Source organism: Symphalangus syndactylus, chromosome 22, assembly GCF_028878055.3.
Source record: "Symphalangus syndactylus isolate Jambi chromosome 22, NHGRI_mSymSyn1-v2.1_pri, whole genome shotgun sequence".
Taxonomy (NCBI): domain Eukaryota; kingdom Metazoa; phylum Chordata; class Mammalia; order Primates; family Hylobatidae; genus Symphalangus; species Symphalangus syndactylus.
In genome coordinates, this window is record NC_072444.2 from 61,186,270 (window position 1) to 61,209,136 (window position 22,867).

Below are 22,867 nucleotides of genomic sequence, written 5' to 3' on the forward strand. Positions count from 1 at the left end.
CTTGTAACTGAGTTGGCCACATATTCACAGATATTTGGGGAGGCCCACAGATTTATTATTCTGCCTCATTGTCTTGTCGGCACCATATGACCAGTTAGCCTCGTGTTTCCTCACTTGAGTGTGGGAAACGGCTGTCTTTAGAGACTAAATGGAATGCATGTAATCTTGTTTAGGGTCATTGTTCCCGGGTCTGAGTGTACTAGATGGAGAATTTCTTCAATGCCAGGTTTCCCAGGAGGAAAATGAGCCTATTTTGGTTCCATCAAATGCATCAGTTCACTGCTCTGGGTATCATCTGAGGAGCAAGAGGAGTCTGGGGGCCAGTATTGCATTTCATGTGAATGCTGGCTGAGTGCTGCCATCTCGTGGCTGGGCAAACCCTAAAGCCTACCAGGGACCTTGGAGCAACCTTACAAAAAGAAACCAGACATCGAGAACCCATGTTCTCTACCTGCATGCAAGAAAAAAATTGACCGTGAATCCCTAACAACAGTGCCATCCCTCCTTTCCTAGCTCTTGAATAAACAACTGCTCTCTTGTTAAGACAGAGTCCTCTCTGTTTCTTAAAGAGAAATACATCCATAAGAATGGTTTTAGTAATTTTTGGACGAGACTTTAGATAATCTTTTGAGCCAAGTTTTGAGAAGTTTGGAGAGGAAAGGCCTTAAAAATATGTATAGTATCCAAGGCCAGAAAAAGAGGCAGAAATTGCAGACAGGTGACTCCTGCCCCTGGGGCAGTGGCTTTTTAAGTGAGGTGTGTCAGCAGCATCAGCATCACCTGGAAGCTTGTTAAAATGCACATTCTTGGCCCCCAGCCAGACCTGCTGAGTCAGAAACTCTGGAGGTGGAGCCCAGAAATATGTGTTTTAAGATGATTCAGATGCACTTTCAAGTTAGAGAACCCCTGTCTTGGGGAATAGAAGCCAACCCCAGGCAAATGTGAAGCAAAGATGTCCAAGGTCCATTCTGTGCTCCATTATACTCATTGCTGTTCTGTTCCCTTTTCCTGTGTTAGGAACTCAGTAAACAATACATATTTATTGTGTGAATACTATTGGTAAGCCACTGTATGGGGTGACATGGGGGTTGGTCTGATTAAGGGTCTAGGAATTTGCATTTCTAACAGCTTCTCAGGTGATGCTGCTGCTGCTGCTCCAGGGACTGTGTTTTGGGAACCCAGTGTTAAGAGATAAGAGCAGCAGGCCCAGAAGCCCATGTGGTTTTCAGATGGAGAGTGCAGTTCAGGCTTTTTGGGGAATCCATGTGGCTACGAGCCTGCTTCTCAACCCTGCCTGCTTCTCAACCCTGCCTGCTTCTCAACCCTGCCTGCCTCCTACCAAGGGCACAGGGAGACATGTTTATTTGAAGTGAACTCTAGTCCATTATAAAGAGATTAAAATAACATGCTGTGATTTTACCACCCAAAGGTTAGGCAGTTGAAAAGCCAGAGCAGGCATGTGATGATTAAAAGGCATGGCAGAAAATTGTCAATAGCTTTGGAGATTTCATCCATACATTAAAAGACCCGTTTCATGTTCTGTTGGATCAATATGGCCTCAATGCTAGCACATTCACCTCTTGTTTAATTTGCCATTTAAAAGTTTGGTTAGTCCAATGACTCTAAACAATTCCAATGCAAAGAATAAATAAGCAGAACAGCAAATCAAACTGGATTTGTGGGCACAATTATACAGTAAGAACTCCAGAGCTGGAAGCAGAACTCTAATCACAGATTAGAATACAAATGTTTGCTTGTATATCATATGCAGGCTCTACTATCTGCTGAATATAAATGGCTCCCTGATCGAACTTCCAGCCTGCATCGGGTGGGAAGGTAAGAGCTGGGTTTTGCTTTGCAAAATCTTAAGTCTCACCGAGAGAATCAGGGAGGCAGCCAGTTGTAGTGGCAAATACTCAAAGCTTTGGAGTTAGGAAGTTATTTATTCTCTGGTTCTCATTTTTATTATGTATGTATTTTTCTGAGACAGGGTTTCGCTTTGTCACCCAGGCTAGAGTGAGTGGTGTGATCACAGCTCACTGCAGCCTTGACTTTCCGGGCTCCAGTAATCCTCCCAACTCAGCCTCCCAAGTAGCTGGGACTACAGATGCACACCACCACGCCTGGCTAATTTTCGTATTTTTTTGGTAAAGATGAGGTTTTGCCATGTTTCCCCAAGCTGGTCTCGAACTCCTGGCCTCAAGTGATCCACCTGCCTCGGCCCCCCAAAATGCTGGGATTACAGGCGTGAGCCACTGTGCCCAGCCTGGATCTCATTTTTTAAAACCTGTAAATCTGGGACAATGCAACCTACTGCATGGAGTGGTTTTAGGGGTCAAGTAAAAATGGCAGGCAAGGCACAGAGTAGATGCTCTTATAGCAGCTTTTCTTTCTTGTTTTTTTTTTTTTTTTTTTTTTTTTTTTTTTTTTTTGAGATGGAGTTTCGTTCTTTTTGCCCAGGTTGGAGTGCAATGGCATGATCTTGGCTCACCACAACCTCTGCTTCCCAGGTTCAAGTGATTCTCCTGCCTCAGCCTCCTGAGTAGCTGGGATTACAGGCATGTGCCACCACGCCCAGCTAATTTTTGCATATTTAGTAGTGACAGGGTTTCTCCATGTTGGTCAGGCTGGTCTCGAACTCCTGACATCAAGTAATCCCCTCCCACCTCGGCCTCCCAAAGTGCTGGGATTACAGGTGTGAGCTATGGTGTCTGGCGCCCTATAGCAGCTATTCTTAAGCCTCCAGCTTCGGAGGGCTGGGGCCAGGAGATGTTAAGAGGTGAACATCCATATTTACCGCCTTCATGTTTGGGTCCGCCTTCTCCCTCCTAAGGTTGTTCTGTGTTAAAATGCAAGTACATGTGCCCCAGGTGGAGTAACTCCCCGGGCTATAAAATTTTTACTACAGAATTGACAGAACGGGTCCCTGTAGATTTGGCTGAAATAAGATGTGCTTGAATTGTAAAGGGATGCCCCATATTTGGGGTAGGTGCCGTGCTAGTCACAGTCAATGTGCTTGTCAGAAGCCTCCCCCTAGAAAACCAGCTGAGTTTGGTGTGAAGATAATTGGGAGGAGGAGAGTTTGGGCTCAGGGAGGAAAGGCCTGATGGGGGCCTGCAGTGGATGGGAGACCAAGAAAGAAGGGGCTTAGAGAAAAGTAGGGAGGCAGCTGTGGGGGTGCTAGAGGTCGTTACTTCCTGAAGTTGGGTCCCTCTGGGTGGAATGCCTTTCAGTGACCAGGGTCCACCTGTCCCACCATGTGGCTCCATTGTTCAAGGAGCATCCAGTGGAATAAGTGAGAATCTGAAACAGAAAAAAAATCATCCAGCAGCCATGTGATGAGTATGTAGGGGAGAGTTGAGGCTATGTGGTCAGCTTCAGTCCCGAGTTAGAATCAGATTTGTGACTTCAAGCAGAGTGACCTTGAGCTGGTTATGCAACTAATTCGTGGCTTAGGCCTTCTGGTAAACTGGGCTTCATAATATACTCATCTCACAGGGCTGGTGTGAGGATCGGCAGGGGTCATGTGAGGAAGCACTTAGCAGAGTCTAGCAAGCACTTAAATAGCAACTAGTGTCGTGACAAAGCTTTATGCTCTGGATGCCCTTGACTGGGCTTTTAGCTGTGTGACCTTCAAGAAGTCACCTGCTCTTTCTGAGACTCAGTTGCTTCAGCCCTTTAAAAACAGAAACAAACACAGCCGACCACAGGGTGTGTATGGATCTGAATGAGTACAGACAAAGTCATTCATTGCAGGACTGAGTAGGAGGCAGGGTGCTGGGATTGGTGGGTCTAGGGAGGTCTGGGAGGGCACTGAAGCTCAAGAGAAGTTTGTTTGGAAAGAAATGCATCTTCCGTTTTGACTGAGAGGAAATGGTGAGGGGATGTGGTGCAGCATCAAAGGCAGGGTCTGCTGATGAAACTTGGGGGTGGTGTTTCTCAAACAGAAATAGGACATTCTCACCCTTCGTGACACTCAAACTCCAAACTTTTGGCCTGGGTGGTGGTTGCACCTGTCACTGACGACCTCACTTGACTTTGAGTTAAGCTGCCCAGGCAGCCACAGCAACTGTGCCCTGGAAGGCGGCCCTGCCATCAGACAGACATGTTTTTCATATATTCTTGATTTTCATGTAGTAGTTCGCTGGACATTTACTGCACACCTACTGTATGCTAGGTGCGAGGGATTCAGCAGTGAATAAAACAGTTGCAGGTCTTGCTCTCAAAGACCTTTCAGTCTTGCAGGAGATAGAGGCAATAGAGAAATAACAGCCTACATGCATGTATAATTAAGATTTTTGCTGTGATGTTAAAGTTCAGAATGCTATGAGACTGTACAATGGGGCAAAACCTAATTTAGATTGGGAGACCAGCAAGATAAATGAAACAGGAATGGAGTTCAGATGAGAGACGAAATAACGCTAGACTGAAGTGGAGACAGGCTTTCTTTTTTCCTCAAACACCTCCCTTCACATCCAGGCATAGACCACTGGAAAAGTAGTTGCCCTGCTTCCTGATATTACTGTCCTCTAAATACACACACTTTGTGTACCCCCTCCATTTCCACCCCCTGTCAGTCATTCTTGCCTGTATAAATTTCAACTTCAGGCACAGCCCTGGCCTCACTTCTTATAAAGCCTGCTTCACTCTTCAGTTCTCCAACTTCTCTCTTCCTTTAGGCTTTTTTTTTTTTTTTTTTTTTCAGGGTGGTCTGGACTGCTCTTTCAACCTGATTCTATTTGCCCATGTGGCATGTTTTGTTAATCCCATGGCCATACGTATGCTGGCATGTCTATAGTCCATCTGTGCGAATAGATGATACGTAGCATTTCCTCAACCAGAATACTGAGGAGCCTATGCAAATGAGCCATAATAGATCTTATCCTTAGCCTGCTCACATGAATGAGTTAAAACTGAGACACAGAGCAGTTAAAGGGGCCCACAAGTCACTGGATGAGAGTCTCAGACTATGATCATGCCTTGTTATTTTATCTTTATATCTCTTCGGGGCATTTGTTCCAGAGTCAGAATGCAATAGATGTTTTCTCTTTGATTGTTTATTCCTCGAGTTGGCCCATACATGTACTATCCCATGTTCTTCCATTACTCATTTCAAGCAGTAGCTGTAGCATCTGGTATTATTTAGCTCCTCTGTATGACTTGATTATCTTATCTGTCAAATGGGTATAGTAATTCAAATTAACAAACATTTATTCAATACTTACTATATCTCAAAGACTTTGCAAAGCTTTGGCGGTGGGGGTGGGTGCTGCAATAAGCCTGTTAAGACAGATCTGTGCTCTTGCCTTAAGGAAACACACAGTGGTAGAACTTGGTAAAGGAATAATTACACTATAGCAAGAATGTCTATAATAAAAGAATGTGCAACATATGGGAACACAGAACAGAGTAACTATTGCCTGGGGAAAGTGGAAAAGCTCATTAATACCTTCTCTACTTACCTTGAGTTTGCATTATGAGATTCTAATGAGATCATGCAGTGAAAGTGTGATGAAAAATGGAAAGGATTGTGCATGAAAACTACTAACCAAATGGATGGCACTGTGATATGGGAGACTTTGGAGAGAGGTGAAAGAAGAAAGTAGTGGCTGTGACAAGAGGTTTGGACAGCATCTGTCCTGACGAATCAGTAAGTTTTACACACAGATAAGATTCAGATGCATGGCTATAGACCATCTGAGCTACAGCCACCCCAGCTTTAAATTAAGATTTTGGCCACAGGAATGACCCAACCTCTTCATTCCATTAACATAGGTGAAAGCTCTGTGACCTGGAGTATTTGTCACCATTATCCTCCCATTGGAAGAAGATGATGATTGGGAAGACTGGAGTCAGATGAGCAGATGGAATGCTGGTGGGAGTGGGCCTTTGGAATGGGAAGCCCATAGCTATGACCATCTTGTCAGAACTAGGAGCCCTGATGGGCTGGTGAGAGAGTCACTTCTCTCTCCTTGTCCCCTGCGTCTGTAATCATGCAGATCTGAATGGTGTGTTGTTTTGAAATAAGTGGTTTGCAAACATGAGCAGCTGTCATAATAATGAAAGCACAACACTCAGAAAATTACTCTTCGGTTAGGATTGACAATAGTTTGGGTCAAAGGACGTTGCCCAAAGCAAAATAATTATGTATGGTGCAAGTCTGACATCATCTGAAGAGGCATTCTTCAAAAACCAAAAACAAAAAACCCATTTGTGTACTGTCCTTGACTCTTGGTTCTGCCCAAGCTCCAGACCGACATCCAACCTAGTCCTGAGAGTAGGAGAGAAAAGTGACAACAGGGCACTCTCTGCTGGTGAGGCCGACCCACTACAGCTCATTGCCGGAGTCTGCCTCTGAGCGAAACCTGTAAATCTCAGGAACATCTACAAGAACTGTTTTTCATATCCCAAGATGTGGAGGGACATTTTCTGCTTGTTGACAAAACATTCTGAGGATCTTGCTGGGCTCTGTGGCAATAAAACAGGCAAGTACTGTGTAGTCTTCCATAAATGGCCCATTATTGGAGTGAAAATGAAGTAAGAATAGCCCCAGTGTAAATCACTATGACAAACGAGTAACTAAACCAGCACGAGGGCTCTCTGTCTTATACAACTGTCTCTCTTTGTTTCCTCCGCTTAGCTAACATTAACCAGCAAGGGGTATTCTTTCTCTGAAGTTGAATCTGTGTTATGCTGTGGAAACAGCAGTAATTGTGGTACCCCCAAACCATTAGTGGGGTCTCCTCTTTGTGGTTCTGTAAGCCTTCAGGAAGTATAGATGGAAAGAGGAAGGCTAGAAAGGAAATAACTCAAATAACCTGTTGTCTTCTCACCCCAGGAGGGATGCCTTTGCTACTGACCAATACACAGATGTTGCAGTGGCTGTTAGCATAAGTCTCTGTGTGACAAAGGGTTGTGATCTCTGAGGCCATGACTGGAGCTGTCCTCTGCTCAATTTTATGGCAGTACTGCATGATACCTTAACCATAGTAAAAATGAAGGGAGGTCCATACAAAGAACAACACCTCAGTGCTGTCTAGATTTATTTATCTTTGACTAAAGCTGATTTCAGATACTCAAAGCCAGCTGGAGATGGCTCCATTGGAAATTCAGCAGGACGGACTTTCCTAGCCTTTGCCTGGACATCCTTGCTTACCTATAGGATCCTTTTGGGCTGATCATTTGTCTATGCCACAATGCAAAATACCAGGTTAGAAAATGGAGTCTCTGGCACCCCCCATTTTGCAAATAACAGGAGCAGGCCTGTGATTACTGCAGCAGAAGATTAAAGCAATGAGTACTAGATGGATCATAGGTTGAGCTTGTGGTGGGAGGGTTTTGCATGCATGTGCTTTAGCTACTAGATTCTTTTTCACCTAGTGATTCCCTCAAAATCATTCTTTGGTTATGGCAAAGAATGTATAGTGGCCAATAGTGCAATAGCCTCACATAAGGTCTGCTACCACCACCCCTATATCCTTTGTGCAACTTTGGGTGAGCTGGGGAGAAGGACAGGGAAGAAGGAATAGAACTATTTCTGATGGTGGAGTCTCTCTGCAGCAAAAACATGGTCAGGCAGTTCCTGGGCCTGAGAGGTTGCAGTTCCTGGGCCCCAGAGGATGCAGAATCTGGCACCACCTTACCTGAAGCAGAGCGTACAGTGTATTTTTCTTCACAGATAGCCTGTAAAGCTCTGCCACTAGCCCTATTTTACTCAGGGCTAGTGACTCATTTGGGGCAGTGAAGCAGGAGTGAATCTCATGGACAGATGGTGACCTCGTGTTTGGAGGACACCCTAGAGGGAATCAATCAGACCAGCATTTTTCACTTTTTTTTTTTTTTTTGCAACTAATCGAATCCATGTAGTTTGAACATTTAAGTAAATTGCATAGTACACACTTTTAACTAAAACATGCAAACCCAGTGTCAGTAGTTATCACATCATCGCAAACAATTTTTGTAACCAATTCAATCTTTCTCTCTTTCTTTCTTTCTGACAGAGTCTCACTATGTTGTCCAGGCTGGAGTGCAGTGGTGCAATCTCGGCTCACTGCAACCTCTACCTCCCGGGTTCAAGCCATTCTCATGCCTCAGCCTCCCGAGTAGCTGTGACTACAGGCGTGTGGCACTACATCTGGCTAATTTTTGTATTTTTGGTAGAGATGGGGTTTTGCCATGTTGGCCAAGCTGGTCTGGAACTCCTGGCCTCAAGTGATCTGACCTCCTTGGCCTCCCAAAGTGCTGGGATTACAGGTGTGAGCTACTGCATCCGGCCCAGCCTGATTTTTTATATTTTAATGCTCAGATAGCTCCTGCCCAATAGATACTGCAAATCAACATGTTAGCATACTTGTTTATAACTTAAAGATCTCCTGAAACCATCAACGGCAAACTTAAGAACGTGACCTGTCAGGAGCATATTGATCCTCAAGGGAATTTTCCCATTGCTCAAGTGATTCTCCTGCCTTGGCCTCCCAAAGTGCTGGGATTACAGGTGTGAGCCACTACACCCGGCCTCAGTTGCTCTTTTGAGGAACATTCTATCACCATCGAGAATTTTCCCCATAAATCCTCAGGAAAATCACTTATTGAAAATGTTCCTTGGTCAATGCCCATTTCTTGGTCAATGTCCGTGAATGGGTGGGGGACTTGGGCAGGTTACATTGACCAAGTTGGCATATGCACAACCTGTCCTAGATACTTGATTATGTCTAGGCATTAGGCCACTAGGTAAAGTTGCTAGACTGCTCCAAATGACACAGTTACCTTTGACTCTCCCATAAAGATCTCCCCATGTGTAGATTACTCATGTTGAGGGTTCTGAATGCTGCCATTCAGCTGGGTACCTGGTCTACACCCAGAGTAAGTCATGGGACTTATTTGATGGAGAACTGTAAAATTGTGTGACTTGATCAGCAAGCAAAGTTGTTTTTCTGATGTCAAAATTTCAAGTCAACAGAGCATTCAAAATTGCTCCTCTAGGTTTGTAAGAGACTAGGTCCAGAATGAGAGTCCAGGGCTGAATGTACAGGTGATCTGACACCAACTCATCTAAGAAAGCCCAGGGTTTCAGCTCTGAGGGGGTGAAGAACAGATTTGTCACCTACATAGCTGGGCACTCGCCAAACCATTGCTCTTATTTGGAACATATCATTGGTTCATTTAACAAATAAGTATTGATGCCGGGCGCGGTGGCTCATGCCTATAATCCCAGCACTTTGGGAGGCCGAGGTGGGCAGATGACCTGAGGCTGGGAGTTCGAGACCAGCCTGACCCACATGGAGAAACCCCATCTCTACTAAAAATACAAAATTAGCCCCGCTTGGTGGCACATGCCTATAATCCCAGCTACTTGGGAAGGCTGAGGCAGGAGAATCGCTTGAACCCGGTAGGTGGAGGTTTTGGTGAGCCGAGATCACGCCATTGCACTCCAGCCTGGGCAACAAGAGCAAAACTCTGTCTCAAAACAAAACAAAAACAAAAATAAGTATTGATGGTGGCGGGCGCCTGTAATCCCAGCTACTCGGGAGACTGAGGCAGGAGAATCGCTTAAACCTGGGAGGCGGAGGTTGCAGTGAGCTGAGATTGTGCCACTTCAGTCTAGCCTGGTGATAGAGCGAGACTCATTCTCAGAATGAATGAATAAATAAATAAATATTTAGCACCTACTACATGTCAGACAGTGGGAATACAAGAGTGAACAGATATTTATCTTCTCATATTTTGTTTTAAGTGTTTATTAAAGTAATGGAGGTAGTCCAGAAGAACTTGTGATGGGAAGCTGCAGTCTCTTGCCTTATCAGTACCCCTCCCTAGCCCCTGCTTCAATCTGTTTATGATTTAATTCTTCTGGTGGTTATCGCTTTATAATATGTTCTGTTCTATTTCTTGGTTTATGAAGGTTAGATAATGTTTTTAACTCTCACTATGAAAAATGAGGATTTAACTCATTTATACTATATTCACCTAACCTCACCTCTGTTCTCTCTCCTTCAGTCTTTGATGATGATGATTGAATTAGAATGTTGAATATGCCGCCCCCACCCCTGCCCACTGCCATCACTGGAAGCTGCAAAGTTGAAAACAATAGGTGGCAGTGACAGATATCCCCACATTCTAAACAGAGGCACCAGACTCTCTACATGCGGGACCTACTAAAAGAACATCCCCATGGAATCTAGCCCATCACCACCTCCAGGTGATAGGTGAGAGAAGGGAAGAGTCGGAGAGAGATGGGACAGTAAGAATTTCTTTTGGAGTGGGGGTTATTGGGTTCTTCCTTTGTACCTTAAACCAAGAGAGAAGGGTCTTTAAGATTGCCTCTCAGAAAAACGATGGTCTTTGCCAGAAAGAGATTGGCACATGTTTCTCCTTTAGGTACCACAACCCTGGGATGTCTTTTTCATGAATGATGCTTGTGGTTTTCTCTGAGGTCTTGGATTCTGAATCTATGATTCTTATTTCACTTTTCTTTTGTAAGATGACAACTGATTTGGACTCCTTGCCTGAAGTGTACACAGTAACCTAATTTCTCTTCCATGATATGGAACCATAGCTCCCTATATGTGTATCACATCCACTGAAGACTTTTGCTTTATAAGTTTAGGTAGGCTATGCCAGATCTCTGGGGATGAGGGGCACCAGGCTTTTCCTCAACCCCAATAACTCATTCTCAAATTCTTCTCCAATCAAAATGATATCCCCTTTTCCTCTGTCACTCCCTCACCATAAGCCATGCTTACTAGTGTCCCCACTGTTGATTCTTTCTCCAGTCCAAGGAAGGTCCAGAACATTTTCTCTCTGGTTCCAATATGATCAGTAGTTGGTAGTGGGTGCCATAATTTTATAAAGAATTAGGTTTTTGTAGGGGACACACTATGGTTATTCCCCACATCCATTCCAGCCCAGATGGATGAGTCTATCATCTCCTTCCCTGGGCCAGTGACTAACTGAGGAAAGGGCAACCAACCTGACTCTGAACACTGAGATGTGAGGAGAAGCCTGCTGGTGGTTTCTGGGAAAGGTCAGTTTTCTCCTTTAGGTAGGGAAGGATGATCTCTCTGGACCTTGTCATCCTGGATATGATTTCTGCTGTAGCCATCTTTCAATCAGGTTAAAGATGAAGCCAATTTTGAGGATGAAACAAGAGACAGATGGAGAGAAACCAGGTCCTTGATGAATGAATTTAGCCCCCAAATCAACCAACCCTAAAGTTCGCTCTTCGTCTGACCTTCCTAAATTCCTGTTATGTGAGACAATGCATTTCCATATTGTTTAACCCAATTTGAGTCGAGGTTTCTGTTGTGTGCAGCTGAAGTCAAACTAACTGATATAATGTCCCAAGTCATGTCTGGAATTGGTGTGAAAGGGTGCTGTGATCCATTAGCTATGTCTGTCAAAGGTGGGCGGGGGTTTCAACCTTTGCCAGTCTGTGCTCTTTTGCTCCTTATTTGCATCTCGTGCAGGGGTTCTCTACGGGGTTTGTTTTGCTTTCATTACTACCCAGATTAGTACTTTTAATGTGCAGACAGTGGTTATAAAATACCCTTATTTGTATGTCTTAGTCTGCGCTTCAGCTTCCTGAGCTGCCCTACCCATTCTGCACCTCATTTCTCCTGTTCTTTTTGACTCCCCTGGTTACTAAAGTGTTGTTTATTCCATTCTTATGACTTTCTCACTTGCCTGATGCTAAGATTTAAAAATTCACCTGGAGATAGACCAAGAACACAGCACTCTGCAGCCTATTTGAAGCATCAGATGGGTGGTGCTGACGATATCTTATATGAGGCTGATCTGGCCTGCTGTATGTGTGACCCCATCAATTGCTAGGGCTGAGCTGGCCGATCCAAAGGGTTAGCATGTCCTTCATCTGGTCTTCATTGAGCTGTGGACAGCCCTCCAAAAGCTGAATGCCTGTCAAGAAGGATGCCCTTCCCAGACAGGAAGAGCTGTTCTTTGGTCAAAGTTATACAGGTGCTATACTGATGATGTGAAGAAACACAGCTTTTGGGCTTTTAGGCTGACGTTGTTCTATGAGCTTTTCTTAATTTCTGGAGTGCACAATGCATTATCTAGGTCTATAAACAAGAATAATAAAAGGAAACAATGGGGCTGACATTTCTCAGCTCTCTCATCTTTTTTTTCTTTTAAACTTGGAAACAAGCCGCAGGGTCTCAAATCCGGCGTTCCTCGTAAATTCTGAAAATAAAAATGGACAGTGCACACAGGTATGGCTTGTGGAAGAGTTAATGGAACCCTCAGCTAAGACTCTTTCTTTTTTTGTTTGCTAATTGATTAAAAAATATATATGTATTGCAAAGCTCATGTATTGATCAAGAGAAGAGTGAAAAGGATAGCTTCTCTAATTAAAACCGATTGGAGCTGTGAAAGTTTAATTAATTGGATGCATGTCACTTCATTTCCATGTTATGTTGTGCACAGCACTCTGTTTTCATAATTACCGTGTTGTGTCGGGGTGGCGGGTGTCTCTCTAATTAACAGTCTGAGGGAAAAGTGATGTATGATCCTGCTGAGCAGACAGAGTGGGTGGAAAGAGAAGACCCAGCCAGAATCCAGAGGCTCTGTCCCTGTGGCCTGATTCTCAGCCATTTCCATCACCCTTTGTTCAGTAAACGAGGTTTTGGTGCATCTTCCCAGAGACTGCTGTTTGTTTGTTTCTCAGGTTTCTCCATCAGGAGACAGGGAGGCTGGATGACACTTCCAGGGATTGAAAGGTGAAATGCCCACTGGTTGAAAACCACTCCAACAGCTTTCTTCTTAGAACCGCCAATATTCACTCCTCACTTGGCAACCAACACTTGCCCACCTAGCCACGACAGACCCTTACTGAGTGTCTACTCCGTGCAATGTATGGTGATGGGCGGGGTGACTTTGAGTTCGGGTTGCTGTTCCTTACTAGACATGCGGCTTTGGGAAATTTTCCTGAGTTCTTTGTGCCCCAGTCTTCCAATTAATAACATAGGAATACTAAGACCTTCCTAGTAAAGATGCTGGGCAAATTACATGAAATAACAAATAGTATGCTTAGTGTACAGTTTTATCACCCTGGATTTATTAAACAATCCTTTCATTTCCCTGTGTAGTTATTTTTTAAAAAATACTTAGTTGAATCATCTTATTGTAGATTGTAACTCCTAACTGGCCTCACTTCTGTGACCACCCTCTTAAATCCATACTCCACTTTGGAAATAGGATTCTTTTTTCTAAAATGAAAGTTGATTATATGAATGCCTTGGTGAGATACCTGCCCAGATGATGTTTCACCTCTGTAGCACGGGAATTCTACCCTTGCACCAGCTGGCCCCTGTGGCCGCACCTCCAGCACCCCTTCTTTTCACAGCCTTCCCAGGGCTGCCTAAACCCCCAAATCTCCCTCACACCCGAGCATGACATGCATTTCTCTCTTCTGCCCAGAAGACATTTTTTCTCCTAAAAGCAAAAGTCCCACAAATTATTTTCATATTCAGCTCTAATATCTCCTTTTCAATGAAATTATCTGTGCTCCTGCCCTATCCCCTCCTCCCTGCTTCCCCCGCCCCAGCACTGTTTTCTTGTTTGGAGTCTCTTCCTGACTAGACAGGAAGTTCCTACAGGCAGGGACAGGAAGTTTCTATAGGTAGGGCTGTGTCTGTGTTATCTTTGGGTGTCAGTGCCTGGCAAGCATATGGGATGAAGCAGGCTTTTAATAAGTGCTTGTTGAATGATGGATACAAAGAACAAAAGTTGTCTTCATATGGAACTCCCATTAAATATCTGACTTCCTACAAGACTTTTGGCACCATACAGGCAGGGAACACGTCTGTCTTGTTCTATATTGTCATGTCCCTGTTTGCCCAGCACATGGTAGGTACTCCATAAAGAAAACTGGCACATATGTGGTCTGTATGCTTTATTGGTTTGTTGTGAGGGCAAATTGATAACGAATATAAAAGTTTTAAAGTTTAAAAAGGTTGGAAAAATACTGTAAGATTGTTTAATAGAACAATAATGTCAACAAAAAGAGTCAAACCCTGTAAAATAGTTGAAGATATTTATTCTGAGCCAAATGTGAGTTACCATGGCCCATGACCCAGCCCTCAGGGGACTCCAAGAACGTGTGCCCAAGGTGGTCGGGGGCAGCTTGGTTTTTTATACATTTTAGGGAGACATGATACATCAATCAAATACATTTAAGATATGCATTGGTTCAGTTCAGAAAGGCAGGACAAGGTCGGGGGGTATGCTTCCAGGTTATAGGTAGATTTAAAAATTTGCTTTTGGCAATTAGTTGAAAAAGTTCTTATCAGTAGAAAGGAATGTCTGGATTATAAGGGATTGTGGAGACCAAAGTTGTATCATGCAAATGAAGCCTCCAGGTAGCAGGCTTCAGAGAGAAAAGATTATAAATGTTTCTTATAAGACTTAAGGTCTGTGTTGATGTTTAATGTTGGTCAGCTTTTCCTGAATTCCAAAAGGGAGGAGGGCATAATTAGGCATGTCTGACTCTCCCTTCCCGTCATGGCCTGAACCAGTGAACCAGTCTTTCAGGTTATCTTGAGTGCCCAGGCCAAGAGGAAGGAGTCTATTCAGATGACTGTGGGGTTGGGGCAGTGGGGCAGCAGGGAGTTGCTTAGAATTTTATTTTTGGTTTACAATAATTGCTAATGACATTATCATGCTTTTTTTTTTTTTTTTTTTTGGAAGGCATGCTCTTTCTGCTTTGGAGTAGATTTCCTGAGTGTCAGTGACCTCTGAGTCCTTCTGCATGTTGTCATTACAACTGGGTGTGGTGTCTCTCCATAGAGAGGCTGCCCTCATAACCTTCAGAGAGGAATTCGGAAGGCTTTGTCAGCAATACTGCAACTGAGTCTCAACCTGTCCCTTTTTAAAAATTCGATAACTCTCTGGATTTCCTAATATACTATTCTCCTACCTCAGTGACATGTGCAATAAATAATGCATTCTGGTAATTTTAGAAAATCATTTTATTTCCAGGCACTTGTTTGGAGTCAATCAATATTTATACTTATTCAAGGTTTTTTTTATTATTAAGAAAAGTTTTTTTTTCTTCTTATGCATGTTTGACCTTGTGTCAAATAACATCTTTTCTCCAGTGTAAAACCTCCAAAACAATGCCCAGCCATGAAGATTGTCAGCCACACACCTTCTTACTAATGAGGAACTGCTGAGGGAAATAAGCCCTGATCCCATGTTTCATTTTGACTAGCTCTTCACACTTGACTCTAGTTCAGGAAATTGGACTGTGGACTAGTCTGCCTTCTCTAGTCCAATGCCAGTGCAATTCTATTAGCAACATTTTCAGTACTGGGAGTGGGAGTTTATAAAGACCCAGGGTGATTAAAAATAAGTTTGGGTTGAAATAACTAACTTGTTTCAGTGACTCTCTTTCTGCACCCAAAATTTAATATTAATTTTAAAAAGTTCAGACCCTGCACCATTATCCCAGGTGTATCTTGACTCTGACAGAAAAGCACTGAAGGCTAGCCTTGAGGAGTTTGGGTGTGGAGTGAGGGGATGAAGGCCCTGGAATGTGAAGGTCCAGGTTGTAGGCTGCTTCTGCTATTGGTTGGCCCTGTGACAGGGGAAGTCACTCCATTTTTCCGTGTTTCGGTTTCCTTGTCAGTCAAATGAGATGCCGGCTCTGTAATTCTGGGTCGGTCTGCAGGCAGCTAGTCCACAAGGATAATGACTGTATTTTTCTTTGTACCAGCACTGTGCTGGGTGCAAATGACATAATAATGAAGGAGAATCGCTGCCCCAAGGTACCAATGCAAAACTCATGTGTGCTCGGCCCTCAGTCCCCAAGAACGGTGTGCCATGGTGATGGGCTTGGGGTCTAGGTCACCAGGTCAACCTTCACCTCCACACGGCATGAGTTTCGCTCTGCCTGGGCTTTCTCTCCCACTAACTGACTTTACCCCAATGCAGATTGTAGGAGAACTTCTAAAAGCATTGGCTCTTGAAGGTGAGGAAGCAAGCAGAGCTTAGCTCTCCATCCTCCCTGAGAGGCCTTGACACTCCTCTTCTGCCTGGGACAGTGTTGGGTCCTCAGGGTTCACATGGGGAGGAAGTGGAAGCCAGTGCCTCAAAGGGCCCAGGCAATGTGGGCCTCCTCAAGTTATGGAACTAAAATAATGTGCTGTGCCTGCTCAGAAAAGCAGCTTTTCTTACTGAAAAAAAAAAAAAAAAATTCTGCTTTGCCTTACCAGGTAAAAAGAACAGCAGTTAGGAAGTCTTCAAAGCACACTGGAGGAACGGAAAGTACAGGGGGGTTGAGGGTGGAGAGGCTGGGAGGCCACATTCAGACACCATCTGTGACCCTAAGATAGTGGTTTTCAAATGTTATTCAGCACCAGAATCACCTGCAGGGCTTGCTCAAACATGAACGAATTGTTTCTGATGCAATAGGTCTGGCCATAGCCTGAGAATGTGCCTTTCCAGCAAGCTCCCAGCTGATGCTGATTCTGCTTTGTGAATAGCTGTGCTAAGGGGAGCAGCTTGAAGGCACTACGATCTTAATGAGTGAAATATTGTATCAACTAACATTTTCCATGGAATATTAATAAGCCATGACAAAAACGCTGGGTATGGATTGACTACAATAGAAAATTCTATGCCAGTGAGACTTTAGAATGGTGTTTCTCAAGTGTGATTTGCAAACCGCCTTCATCAGTCACAGGGCCTTGCTATTCAAAATGTTCCCAGACCAGCAGCATGGACGTCACCTGCATGTGTTAGAAATGCAGAATCTCAGGCCCCACTCCACACCTACTGTACCAGAACATTGATTTTAACAAGATTTCTGTGACAGGTTGAGAAGCATTGCTCCAGGGGTTTCTCAGATGTGTTTCTAGAGTGGGTGTCTTTTGGGTTTGGGTTGGGGAGGTGAAATATATGATTATTATAATCCAGAATCATTGCACACTAGCTCAGCCTAGATGTTAGCCTGGGTGTGACCCTGGGTGGGCAATGGCTCAAGCCTTCATAGAGCATCCATTCCTGGAAACAAAGCACACAGGAAGGTAGGGTGTTTCAATGTGTATGACATCTGTCTATTTTGACAGTGTATTTTTGAAGATCAATATGCAATTGTTCTTAGCTTCTATGTGGCAGATAAACCTTGTCATTTCTGGGAATAAGAGATCATGGCTAAAGTGGAGGAACAGGAAGAGGAGGAAGCACTCCATTCCAGGCTGCTTCTGCCATTGGTTGGTCCTGTGATAGGGGAAGTCTCAATTTTTCCATGTTTCAGTTTCCTTGTCAGTCAAATGGCTCTGTAATTCTGGGTCAGTCTGCAGGCAGCTAGTCCATATGAATAATGACTGTATTCCTCCATTATGTACAGCCTAATCAGAATTCCCTGTCTCATATTTCTCAGGGTATTGGGGGTGAATGAAATAAAAAAATATGGCAGGGTCTTTGTCCTATAAAACATCACTAATAGTATTTTTCCAAAAGACCTAGAATATTTAAAAATGGTTTTATTGAGATAAATTCAAATACCACACAATTCACCTGTTCAAAGTGTAGAGTTCAATTGTATTTAATATCTTCACAGAGTTGTGCAACCATCACCACACTCTAAGCTTGGAACATTTTTATCACCCCCCCCACTCCTCGCCGCCAAAAAACCCCTACCCACCAGCAATCACTCCCCGTCGCTCTCCTCCAACCAGCCCTGGGCAGTCACTGGTCTACTTTCTGTCTTCACAGATTTCCCTCTTCTGGATATTTCATATAAATGTAATCATACAATGTGGCCTTTTGTGACTGACTTCTTTCAGTTAACATACTGTTTTCAAAGTTCATTCATGTTGTAGCATGTATCAGTACTTCATTTTTTAAATGATAGCTATATGGTATAGTTTTTACATTTGGTGTAGCTTATATGTGTAGTTTTTACATTTAGGTCTATGATCCATTTTGAGCTGATTTTGTATATGATGTGAGGGAAGGGGTCTAACTTCATTCTTTCACATGTGGATATCCAGTTGTCCCAGCAATACTTGTTGAAGGCGATTCTTTACCCATCTAATTGTTTTGGCACCTCGACAAGTTATTTTTTATTTATTTTGTTGAGACAGTGTCTCATTCTTGTTGCCCAGGCTAGAGTGTAGTGGCATGATCTTCGCTCACTGGAACATCTGCCTCCTGGTTTCAAGCAATTCTCCTGCCTCAGCATCCCAAATAGCTGGGATTACAGGCACATGCCACCATGCCTGGCTAATTTTTGTATTTTTAGTAGAGATGGGGTTTTGCCGTGTTGGCCAGGCTGGTCTCAAACTTCTGATCTCAAATGATTCACCTGCCTCAGCCTCTCAAAGTGCTGAGATTACAGGCATGAGCTGCCACACCTGGCCCTAAACAAGTTATTTTTAAAAGCCTAGCTCTATATTAGACTCACCTGGGGGATGATAAAAATATATCCATGCCTGGGCCCCTCCTCAGTTAATTAAATCAGAATCCCCAGTGACTCTAACGTACAGTCAGGGTTGAGAAACACGTGCCTAGGGTATGGCTCTTAAATGTGGTTTCCAGATTAGCAGCATTGGCTACACCTGGGAACTTGTTAGAAATGCAGGTTCTTAGGACCCTCCTCATGCTTGCTGGAATCAGAAATGCTAGGGGGTAGTGCTGAGCAATCTCTGTTTTAGTAAGTCCTTCAGGTGATTCTGGTTTACACTAAAGTTTGAGAACCATTGGCCCTGACCAGTGTTTTGCTTTAAGTGATAACAAGATGCTCTCTGGCATCAGACTCACCTGTGAGCTTTATGCTCCTGTACTTATAGACAGCCCAGAGTGCAGAAGAACCGACGGCCCCTGTCTTGGGTCCTTTGAAGTCCAGTGTCTCCTGCTACCCATGCTGTGCCTGTGATCCTTTCTCTTCCTAGGCTGAAAGCCCTGTCTGCAGAATGGGCACATGTCCTGCTACTCCTGCCTTTCCTTGTGGGGCTAGTGACTGCCCTGAACAAAAGGTGGCTTTTGTCCTCAAGGAGCTCTCAGCCTAGCCTTAGGGGACTCCTGTGACTAGTGTTTGTTGATCTTCTCACCCACCCAACTTGCCCCACTCATCATGGATGAACGTATTTAATTCATACCATAGGAGGTTCAGTCTTCCCGTAGACTCTGGGATTTCAGAGACGATGAAGGTAAGGAAAACAGAAATTACTGTCAGTGCCACACTGATTTGGGCTCCTGTTGGATTCTCCTTGCCCAAATCCTAACCTTGTGCCACACATTTAGCACCTGTCCATACTCTTGCTTGGAAACTTACTCCTGCCTTTCTGCCCAGATTCCCTAATTGTCTTGAAGCCCAGACCCAGTGGTTTCAAGGGCTTGCAAACATGCCGACAGATCTCCCTGCCTTTGCTCAGCCTGCCCCTGGTGTCTGTGATGAGAAGGGCCTGGCACACCTCTAGCATGTCAGGTGCCCCCAGGTGTGCTTGCCTGGCTCCCATTCCATTGGCTCCACCTCTGGTGTGAGCCCTGGCTCTGACCTTACTCATGTATCCTGCTTCTGAACCAGATCCCCTTCCTTCCAAGATTATCAGCATTTACAGATATGTTCTGCTGTTAAAGCTCTTTAGATTTCCACAACTGAAAATGTTACCAAAACTGGCCAAATCAACGTGGGGGTTCTCATGTGACTGAAAAGCCTAGGAAGGTTTGATTTAGATGCTTGATCAGAGACTTATGTGTGCTTTTTGCTTCACTATTACTAGGTTCTTCTCTTTCATCGTGATGCATTCTTAGGCTGTTCCCTGTGGTAGTAAGAGATGCCTATAGCAGGTGTAGATCTTGCATTTTTTTCAGCTTCATCTCTCATGGGAAAGAATGAAAGTTCCTTATTCTAAAGTCTCGTTGTGACTCGTTGGGTCTGATCATGTCATATCCAGTCATATCAACCCTGGACCAATCTCTGTAGCCAAATCTCCTAGACTGGAGATTTGATGCACTGATTGGCCTGGATCTGTTTTTTTTTGTTTGTTTTCTTTTTGTTTTTTTTTTTTGAGATGGAATCTTGCTCTGTTGCCCAGGCTGGAGTGCAGTGGTGTGATCTTGGGTCACTGCAACCTGCGCCTCCTGGGTTCAAGCAATTCTTCTGCCTCAGCCTCCCAAGTAGCTGGGATTACAGGTGGGCATCACCATACCTGGCTAACTTTTATATTTTTAGTAGAGATGGGGTTTTGCCATGTTGCCCAGGCTGGTCTTGGACTCCTGACCTCCAGTGATCTGCTGCCTTGGCCTCCCAAAATGCTGGGATTATAGGCGTGAGCCCCCCCACTGTGCCAGGCCTGGATCTGGCTCTTAAGCTCGACCCTTGAAGTTAGGAGTGGATAGTGCTCCATATCCACCACAAAACAGAAAATGGGGAAGGGGCAACATGGTATAAAACATAAACATTTGATCTTTTCTCTAGTTTCTGGCACAGAGCTCCCACGACTCTTGGAATTGACTTTTTTTCTTTTTTGCAACAGGGTCTCTCTCTGTCATCCAGGCTGGAGTGCAGTCGTGCCACCTGCCTCAGCCTCCCTAGTAGCTGAGATTACAGGCGCTTGCCAACGTGCCTAGCTACCTTTTTGGTCTATTGGCCAGGCTGGTCTTGAACTCCTGACCTCAAGTGATCTGCCCACCTTGGCCTCCCAAAGTGCTGGGATTACAGGCATGAGCCACTGTGCCCGGCCAGAATTGGTTCTTTGGTATGCTTATGAATGACTGGTGGCTGAGTCAACCTCCGGTGATCAATCCCTATTCTAGATAACTTCAGGACAGGGGTTGATCACTAGAGGGACAAAACCATGATTACAGAGTGGAACTTTCAGCCCCGCCCTGACCTCCAGAGGAGGGCTGGAGATTGAGCTCAATCACCAATGGTCAGTGATTTCATTAATCATCCTATGTAATGAAACCTTCATAAAAACCCATAAATGACGGGGTTTAAGGAGCTGTGGGGTTGGCGAATGCACTGAAGCGCTGGGAGGGTGGTGCACCCAGAGAGGGCAGGGAAGCTCTGTGCCCCTACTCTCCATACCCTCCCTGTGAATCCTGAGTTATGTAATAAATGAGTAATAGTAAGGAGATTTCCTGAGTTCTGGGAGTTGTCCTAGTGAATTATTGAACCTAAGGTGGATGTTGTGGGATCTTCTAAGTTTATAGTTGTTCCATCAGAAGTGCAACTGGCAACCTTGGACTTGTGAGTGGCATTTGAAGTGGGGCAGTCTTGTGGGACTGAGCCCTTAACCTGTGGGGTCTATGCTAATTCCGATAGTGTTACAGTTGAATTGGATCGTTGGATACCCAGTTGGTGTCAGAGAAACAGAGAATTGATGTTGGAAAATATACCAAGTATTTAGTGTCTGGGGCGGGTGGGGGAAGCCCCTAAAGTGTATTCCTAGACAGGTGGTACCAGAAACAGGGTTAATGGAAGTGTTGGTCAAAAAGCACATGCCTACAATATTCCTTGGCCCTGGCTGGATTTCAGATTTGCTTCTCCAGACAAATGGATTAATCTTGTGGGGACACTCTCATAGGATACCACCTTTCTTCCAGCCTTAAATGCTATGGCTCATCTGGGAAGTGGTTCAAAGTTTGATATAGAGAGCAAAAGTTCTATAGTTGGTTGGGGGAGTTTAACGGGTAAAACTTTTCTTGAAGTCAGTGTGGTATTACACATTGCATTAAAAATGCTCCTACTCTTTGGCCTTGCATTCTTAAATTTTGGGAATTAATCCTAGGGTAGTGATCTGATAGGTGAGTCAGGATTCAGGCAAAATGTTATTATTATACCATTATTTATATTAGAAAAAAATTGACCTTGAAAAGTATCTATTATAGGATTGGCCAAATAAATTTCAGCATATCAGCATATCCTTAGGATGGAATAATATGTAACCACCAAAAATTATAAAGAATTTAAGTCCATTGGCAAATGATACAAAATATAATTTGATATTGATATTATCATATTAACAGTATGCTCAATATATAATATCATTTAAATTGTATCAACCATGCTTTATTGAAAGGACTAGAAATTCACACTAATACAATAATATTGTTATCTTGGGTGGTAGGATAATTGGTGTCTGAATTCTTTTTCGTATATTTTATTCTGTATTTCCTGGTTTTTCTGTGAGGATGCTGTCATTGTGTCTAATCTACAGGGTAAGACCCAGAAGGGCAAGAAATAGAGTTCTCCTTTTATAATCAGGAGAAAAGTTAATAAAAAAAATTCCTCAGATGTGAATCCTGCATCAATTGAGTTAGACTCTTATCTCCAGAGCTGTGCGAAGAGGCAAGGGAATGAGAGTTTATAGGCTGCATTGATTTTGCACCTTTTTTTTTTTTTTTTTTGCTTGTAACCTGTAACCCATTCAGGGTTACACTTGAGTTGAATCCTCTTAGGATGTGTGAGTGGGAGGTACAAATACAAATCAAAGGCTGGGACAATTGGGAGAAGGCTTGTCAGAAGCACACTTAGGAAGGGGGCCTTAGGATGGATAATTCCCCTGGGTAGACTCAGTGGGCGTGAAGGACCAGGCTTGTCTTTCAGATCTGGAGAGTGTTGTCAACTGTTGCCAGTTGTACAATTTAACTTAAATCACTGCTGAGGACAAGGGAGCTGGGAGCTTTTTCTGAGGCCATGACATGCAGCCTCCAGCATCTTTGGAAGACCAGGCTCCTCAAATACGAGTCCTAGCAAAAGAATGAACTTGGGGAAACACATCTCCTTTCCCTGCCCTCTCTCAAGGAATGCTTAGGGCTTCTTTTTGAGATCCCATCAGCTCCCTCTGCCCTGCCACTGTTCTGGCTTCATATGGATCTGACAGCTTTAGTGGCATCCCCA

At 44.0% G+C, this 22,867-nt stretch overlaps 1 protein-coding gene across 1 annotated transcript in view; it reads left to right on the forward strand.

The window, feature by feature from the left end:
* Nucleotides 1–10,512: 10,512 nt before the first annotated feature.
* THSD7B (thrombospondin type 1 domain containing 7B) overlaps nucleotides 10,513–22,867 on the forward strand; it is a 1,279,053-nt gene continuing 1,266,698 nt past the window's right edge. Inside the window, exon 1 of the mRNA XM_063631314.1 lies at nucleotides 10,513–10,606. The gene's annotated coding sequence lies outside the window, so the exon portion shown is untranslated. The remainder of the gene's footprint in view (nucleotides 10,607–22,867) is intronic.